Genomic DNA, 8,896 nt, shown 5'->3' on the forward strand with positions numbered 1-8,896 from the left:
GGACTTAGTACCTATTAGATAAAGACTGGTAGCTATGGATTTAGTACCTGATGAATAGACCATAGCAGCTATGGAATTAGTGCTTTATGAACGAACATTGGCAGCTATGGATTTAGTGTCAGTCCTATAACCCTGGAGGTAAGGGACTTCGGAATAAACGAATGCAGGATATATGACTCTTAGGTTAAATCCTTAAAGAGTAAAGAAGATAATGGGGATGGGTAATTGGGTTGATTGTTTGATTGAACATAGTAATTATATTATTGTGGGTTGAAAACCCTATGTACTCACCAGGTTTCCTAACCTGACCCACTCAGTTTATGTATATCACAGGTGACGAAGTGAAGTGACATTACACTGAGAGATTTAAAAGAGATGTAGATCACTAGTGTAAATCATTGTAAGTTCTGTTTATGCTTATGTTTCGGTATTAACGATGACATCCCAAACATTTTAAAATGAAATAAATACGTTTCTTCGAAAATGTTTTAATAACATATTTACCATGTTTTTCTGGGAACAAATTCTGCAACCTTTTTATAAAATGAAGTACTATGATTTTTATAAAGCATAAACAAAAATCGGTCTTTTCTGGCCGTGATTTTGGGGATGTCACAAAGACCCTCGGTAAGAATGCTCGCCACCCACATTCCCTCTTCTTCTTCATTTTTGTTCGTAGGATGTAATGGGACGTTGGCACTACCGCCGATGGCCTTTTTGGCCACTGTTTTCCGCCTTTTCCGGTGTTGATAGCCACCTGAGAGGTGGCTGAATGTGAGTATGTTCGAGTATATTGATGGTTTTCGTTATTTGTGGCATTGTATGCGCATCATTTGGCCTGAAAACCAAGGAAGACCCGCCACCACCACTGTGAGGTAGTGGCTGCCATCTCTTTTGCTGCCACCAACCACCATGAGGAGTGGCTGTGTGCGTGATTTGGTGTGTGTGAGCCTAGTTCATGAGTTTAATGTTGTATGTATATTCTTGGACAGGAAAAACGAAGAAAACTCGTCACCACCACCTGCCACCGCCGTTCCGCCGCCTGTTGCTGCCGCTACAGGGTCGCCGTTGTTGGTTCGTCGCTAATACCCCATCTGTCACCGCTAAAGGTGGTTGTTGCCGCTAATACCTTATCGGTACTAATACTTTCCGTCGCCACTAAAAGTGTCGCTGCTAATTGTAGTTTTCTCATTTTTTTTTTTTATTTTTTTTAAGCATTCTTCCATATACAAAAGAAACGTTATAAAATTATAATAATTGTTATAAAACTATTAATTTTTTATAAAACATATAAGCAAAAACACATCCATACATACACAAATACATACATAATACACATACAAAAACATATACATACATATACAAAAACACATATACATACATGATACACATACTAATACACAAATACATACATAATACACACACACACACACATATATATATATATATATATATATATATATATATATATATATATGTATTTGTATATATACACATATGTATGTATATACATGCATACTAATACACAAATACATACATAATATACATATAAATTCACAAACATATATAAAATACACATTCTACGTATAAAGAAAGATGAGTTCATAGAAGAGGAAAGAAGGAGTTGAATAAGCTTATATCTGCGAATGGAATTAGCGGCGACGACTTTTAGTGGCGACACCGTCAACCTCTCATTAATTTTGACACTTATCATTTTGTCGTATTTTTGAAATAAATATTATCCACCTGTCAATTTTTGGTTTAATTCAATTTTTAAAATTAAAGTCATATACTTATATATGTAAAGTATTAAATATGATATATATGATATTAAATTGCAACAAATATGTATATTCTTTATTTTAAAGTTTATGCATTAAAAAATATTTTATGTTTACACTTTAATGTTTAATCTTTTTTTTAAAATCAACCCGTGTAATACACGGGTTTCACACCTAGTATAATAATATTTTTGTTTCATTCCTCCATATGATAATGTAATAAGTACAACTGATTGATGCATAAGAGTCAATAATTAACACACATTTTTCTTTCCGAATTTTCATTCCAACCTTATTTATTCCTTAAGTATCGGTTATTCCCACGTTTTCTTAATTAAAATTGAATAGATCAACCCACCCAATCAAATTCATAACTAACCATTTTTAACATTTAAATTTCAAAAGTAAAAGAAGTTGTAAAAATTAAAGAGCACGTAACTATAATGTAACCATGCATGATGAGATAAGGTGGAAAATTATCTTTATATTAGAATTAAATCACATGGAAACCGCCAAAGGAGTGGATGTTTGTTACGCCCTTCAAATTTGAAATTATAAATCTCATTCTTTTCACCACTTCCTCAGTGTATTGACCCTTTCTATAAATCTCTCATAGAGTAGGGCTTTTATTTTGTATGTCGCTTAATTGCATTTCTAGGGGGTGTTTGGTTTAGCTTTTGAGAAGCCAAAAGATCTTTTAGAAAAAGATAGAAGCCAAAAGATGTTTGGTAAACCAATTTTAAAACCTACTTTTGTATTTTTGATAGAAGGAAAATCAACTTTTTGGAAAAGTCAGAAAACCTGATTTTTTGCAACTTTTTCAAAAAGGATTTTTGGCCTTTAAAAAACTAAGCCAAACGCCCCCCTAATTATTTTTCTGTCATTTTCATCTCATTCCATGGTATTTTAGTTTAATTTGTGCTTCATCCATTAGTTTGCAGATAGTAGATGTGCTAAAAGTTGGAGATCATCAATATAGTAATATTGATACAAAGCATTTAAGATGAAAGTTGTTGATGACAGATATGTTAAAAGTTGCAGAAACGATAATTTTTGATAATTTTACCTTACCAAATGATCTTGCAATTCTAAAAAATTTAAGGTATGGATTCTATATTCTACTTCGTTTTTTTTAGAATCAGGCAAAGTTAAACATCAACGTACGTACACATTCTTTTCCTCTCGAATCATAATCCCCATAGGAAAGCACAATGATATCTTAAGAGTAAGATTTGTTAAGTGGTTGAAAAAAAATCATCCATATGGTCCACTAATGATTTGCTATTCTTCTTGATCCTCCGTTCATTCCCACCAGGTAAACAAAGATAAATGTTTAACAATAATGTTTTTAAATTTCAACTTTTATTTGTACTTCGTGTTTGATGAAATGAATGCAACCATGGGATCATCAAAGTCATGTTTGGAGGACGCACAAGAAAATTAGAAAACTGCTAAATAATTGTATTTTTATTTCTACCAAAATAGTAAATGAACCTTTTGGATTTTGTTGACAATGTTTTTACCTTTTCTTGAATGATTTAATTAGCATACTAGTGTGAATAATCAAGCTTAAGGAATGAATTCTAAGAAGTTACTTATGATTTCGTAGTAGTTAGATTCTGTTAAATATGAGTTTAATATATTAAATTGTTCTAATATGTTTCTGTATTGAATGGCATATTTAATCAAATTCTTTTTCTATCTCACAAACCTAAGCTTATTTTTTGTTGAGTTTGTGGTACATGTTTTATGAATTAAAGATTTATATGGGTTCACACGATTTACTTAGAGATGGTTATTTTAGTATCTGGTTGCAATTGTCCTTGATATAAATGTTGATGTACATAATCCAATTAATTCAATTGTATTAAATTTTAGTTTACTAGAAGATTGGAATCGTGGTGATATTAAAGCAAAAGTATTAAAAAAATTTGTTGGAATGATCATTGATATAACTCTTGATGTACACAATCAAGTTATGGTTTTATTTTGCAATGGTTATTTGGAGCCATTTTTTCTACTAGCTTGAGCCTTTTTTTTCTATTGTTTGTTTTAAAATTTTGCTGTCAAATTATATTTAAATGTTCATAAAACGTTATAAAATCTTACCGTCAGTATATGTTAAAATGCTGTTGTTTGGTTATTTTTCTTTCCATTTGGCCATTTTTTATATTGAAATATTGACATATTACTGTCATTTTTTAATATGTGAGGATCTAATGATGAAACACACTCTATTGTTGAAATGCATTTATGTTTGAAAGTTCTTACCGAGCTTGAAACTTCTTGACTTGCAAAAGTGACATTTTACCCTTTCTATTGTCATTTTTATTTGGTTTCAATAGTGTTTGGACATTTTTGTGTAAAATGTGTGAACATTGAATTGCAAAAATTGGATTACCCTTTCTAAACTACTTTTTCATTCCGTTTATGTTTTTTATTCGTTATATGTATGAACTTTGATGTGCTTTATGATGAGAAGGAGAAAAAGCCAAACGAAGTTGTTTATATTACATAAATTTATGTAACAAACTCATAACAAATGAATATAGATTACAATTATCAAGAAAATGGTTTGTAAAAATCTTAAATATACATATGTATACAAGAAGAAAAGTACCAATAATACATATCAAATTAAATAAATACATACACACAATACATGAAGAAATTCATTATCAGTCAATTTCATACAAAAATACAATGCATTTTTTGTACACAAAACATCTTAAGCTGTAAAACCAAAAATCATTTATTTTATTGGCTCAGTACAAATCTTATACAATTTCAAAATCTTCCCAAGTTTATATATATTCCTTTATATATCCATATATTGATTTACAATCAAGATCATGTCATAACAAAAATTCACTCTCAAAGACTTCACAATGCAACACACACTCAATGATTTCACAGATACAATACATACGAAACCATATAAGATTATAACAACTGACTTCAAATTGTTAACAGAGTCTGATCATTCTTTATCTCGTTTCCTTCTTCTCCCTATTGAATATAAAAAAATAAAAATAAAAATAAAAAACCTGATTTCTTACTTCTTCATTTCCTGTGAATCAACAAACCCAAATTCCCTTCATTTTCATTGATTTCCCAGCAAACCCAAACACCCCAATGAATCCTATAAAAAAAAACAAACAAAATCCCAAAAAGAAATTTTTACCTGTGGTTGATTCGGAACTACCAAAACAAGGAAACATCGTGATTTCGAGCAAACACCACCGAGATCCTCACCTGTGACGAATGGCTGTCGACCGGATTCTCATCGGACCCCCTTTCCCGTCGTTTTCTTCCTCTGCTGTTCCCATCGACCACAGAGATCAGAAGGACTCGTCTTCGCTACTGCCGCTGCTTGCAACGCCCGGACCTCACACCTCGCAGCCGAAAGAGACGAGCAAAACTTCGCTGCTTCTTCACACCCTCTGTCTCTTCAGTCTCGTCGACCCGGAGGCTACTCGCTCTTCGCGACTCGACCGCCGAAGCCCCGCCTGCGAGCTTCATTCTCCTTCGGTCTTCTTTGGGGTCTGCGACGAGCAAGGACGGGATGCAGAGCCGTGCCCTCGTAGTTTCCTTCTCGCCATTTTTGTTCATCTGCCTTCGTGTTCATTTTCCCTCTAGTCGCCTTCATCCGTTCGTAACCCCTTTTCTTTCATTGCCCGATCAAACGAAGAACACGGAGGATTAAAAAGCCCCAAGTCATTTTAATTAGGAAATGACCAAAATGCCCTCCTTATTAAACCATGTATTCAAAATCAGTCCCAACCGAAACATTGAACCCATTTGTTTCAAACAACCCCTCATTTGGTATTTTTTTTTTTACTAAAACAGTCCTATTCATTAAATTAAATTACTAAACAACCCCTATAGTTTACCGAAATTACAAAACAACCCATATAGTGTAAGTTTGTTACAAAACGGTCCCGAGTGTATTTCAAAGTTCAATAATTGTGAATTGTCTTTTCTCACGTCAAACTTCTCAAAGGAAACCGGATTCAAACATATAAAACTCACACTTCAAAGATGAGTGCTTACGGCCCCATTTTAATATTTTAAATTATTTCCGGGGGGGGGGGGGGGGGGGGGGGGAATACATGTGCATATATATATATATATATATATATATATATATATATATATATATATATATATAATACATATATATTATCCTTCATTCGATAATAAAATAAATCTAGTTTATAAAAATGTTATTGAAAAATTTAACATATTGTTACAAATAACTAATATAAACTTTTCATATACATATTATAGAATTTTTATCGTGAAATAACTAGTCCATACGAAAAATGTTACATGATAGAAAAATATATGATTTTTATTTGACATTGTATATTATGACAATCACGTTATAATACGTTATAGTATTTCAAGGATTCAAACTATTACTATTCATGTATATTTATATGTTTAAATGCATAAAGTTTATACATGTACATATGTTCATTATTTTGAAACATACATCTTTATAAAAGCAAGTACATTACACTTTTAAATATTGTAACACCCGATGGTTCTAAGGTACTATTTATTTAATTTTATAAATCAATTAAGTTGTTTTGGGCTTAGTGGATTGGGCCTTTTATGAGTGGGCTTAGTCGAGGCATACGTTGGGAGTAAGCCTGGTGTACGTGGGGCGTAGATGGATCTCATGGAACGCGAAGGCATGCAAGTTTGTGCAATGTACAAGGTGGTACGCGCAACGTACGTGATCATACTAAAAAACCCTAATTTTTAGGGTTTAAGCCCTATATAATGTCATTAAGTCCCAAGTGTTAGCCTCCTTATATGCCCTTACTGTCCAGAAACCCTAATATCAGCCACTTTCATATCTTGGTGTATTCTTGATCTTGTGGAGTGTATTTTTGGAGGTTTGGTGCCTTGGAAGGAAGAATAAGTTGGTGAATAAGAATTCTTGGAACTTGAGCTTGAAGATTCGAATTATCATTTGAGGTATAAAAGCTCTGAACTTGTTGTGTTATAGCTTAGATCTTATTTGCTTGAGTTTTTGGACCCTTTTTGGTCCTGTAGATGAGATCTTGTGGATTATTATTATTTTTAAGCTTAGAGTTTCTACTCTTGGTGTTCTTATGGTCCTAGAGGCATAAAGCTACCATCTTGTAAGCTTAGAACCATCCATGCATGAGTTTGAGTTCATTTAATGGAAGTAAAGTGTTATATTTCGGGTTTGGGTTCATTTGGGGCATGCAAAGCCATTAAGTTAATGACTTTATGGTTTAAGATGTTGCATATGAATTAGATATATGATTAGGACCCTTGGAGTTAAGTAGTTAAGAGCTTTATGGATAAATGGCTTAATGGGAGAGTACATTGGGCGTATAAGCTCGTACGCACAACGTACACGCCATACAACATGCACACTCAGTGTATAGTTGAGTACGCCCTGTGTACTCAGTGATTGGGCTTTGCATCATTTGGGCCTCGTTCGGGATACTTATTTGGACATTGTTGTTTTGGGCTTATTTGGGCCATCTGAAATCGAGTCTTTGGGGCGATGAAAATTTAGTGGGACTAGGGGTAAGAAAAATATTTGGGGTTTGGGCCCAATTTGGAAAATTAGGCCATAAATGAGCTTTAAATGAGCAAGTGGTTTTGGGCCTTGGTCTTGGATCATATTAGGTCAGGGGTAAAATCAAGAATGGATTATTGAATATAGAATGGAACCCAAGTGTTAATTGAGTGTTATTTTGTATTGTTAGCTCGGGGAGTCATCAGGGCAATAACTAGGGATTTATTTCAGTGAGACTTAACATTCAAGGTGCGTTTCCTCACTGGGTTTAGTGGGTCTAAGGCACCAAAGCCAACCCTTGATTGGTTATGTTAATATACATGTTGTTTGTGTGATACTTATATGTACTTGTATGTGTTTGTTCATTTGGGCGGGGCCTGTTATGCGAGTGTGGGTGAGGCTCGTATCTCATTGGGTGGGGCCCGTTATGTGAATGTGGTAAGGGAACGTATCTCATTGGGCGGGGCCCATTATGCGAGTGTGGGCGGGACCTGTATCTCATTTAGGTAAGGTCCGTTATTTGATATGTATGGTATGCGGTATTTTGGGGAACTCACTAAGCTTTATGCGTACGATTTTTAGTTTGTGTTTCAGGTACTTCCGGTTCCAAGGGGAAGAGCTTGGGTTGACATCATCGCACACACCATTTGGATTGTGTTTATGGGACATACTCTGATTTTTATGATGTTTGACATACTTATTCTATTGGGTTGTATGAACAATGTTTTGGAATGCTATTTTTAATTAAATCAAAAATGAATTTTTTTGGTCAAGTTTTAAGGATGTTGCACATACATACCAAGCATACTGGGCTTTTATAAACTTTATACAATGGAAATCATTATTCCTAGTGTAATAGCCCAAAAACCAAATAAAAATTTTCATTTTTAAAATAGGAATTACATTCTTAATTTGTTTCCCAAAAATCCATTACATCATATCATGTTAAAATATCAGAGTATCATTATCATATATGCAAAAAATGTTGGAGAGTGAATGCTACGCTATCAAACCCGACCCTTCCCTTTAGTACCGGAAGTACCTGAAAACACCCAAATAAATTGTAAGCAAAAGCTTAGTGAGTTCCCAAAATATTACATAACATACAACCTAAGCAGTTATCACGGTCAAAATTTCAATAGCGGTCACATGCCGTTATTTGAAATCGCAGTTATTATGGTGGTATAGCAGTGGTATTGCGGTTTTTAATATTATGTGTAATTCATATTATATATTTGCACAAAGTTATATATATATATATATATATATATATATATATATATATATATATATATATATATATATATATATATATATATATATTAGAGTATTAATACTATATAGAAAAATTCATATAAAAACATCACACAAACCATATATATAATATTCTAATATAGTAATATGGAAACTAAAAAGTGCCAAAGTGTCATTGCAACTCAAGTTGTTCGTGGTTTCTAAGTACAGAAAGAGACGAGAAAGAGAAGTTGTTATTTGTTTCTTTATAGTTTGTAATTAATTAGATTTATTATTTGGACTTATTAAAACAAAA

The 8,896-nt window shown here is 33.0% G+C and overlaps 1 long non-coding RNA gene across 1 annotated transcript; it reads left to right on the forward strand.

Moving 5' to 3' along the window:
- Positions 1 to 333: 333 nt before the first annotated feature.
- Positions 334 to 1,040, forward strand: LOC145001900 (uncharacterized). Its single transcript, XR_013661747.1, has 3 exons — positions 334 to 400; positions 855 to 875; positions 993 to 1,040. It is a non-coding gene; the product is annotated as an uncharacterized LOC145001900 (long non-coding RNA).
- The last annotated feature ends 7,856 nt before the right edge of the window (positions 1,041 to 8,896 follow it).

The sequence above is a fragment of the Lactuca saligna genome, chromosome 1, assembly GCF_052625555.1.
Source record: "Lactuca saligna cultivar CGN05327 chromosome 1, ASM5262555v1, whole genome shotgun sequence".
NCBI lineage: Eukaryota > Viridiplantae > Streptophyta > Magnoliopsida > Asterales > Asteraceae > Lactuca > Lactuca saligna.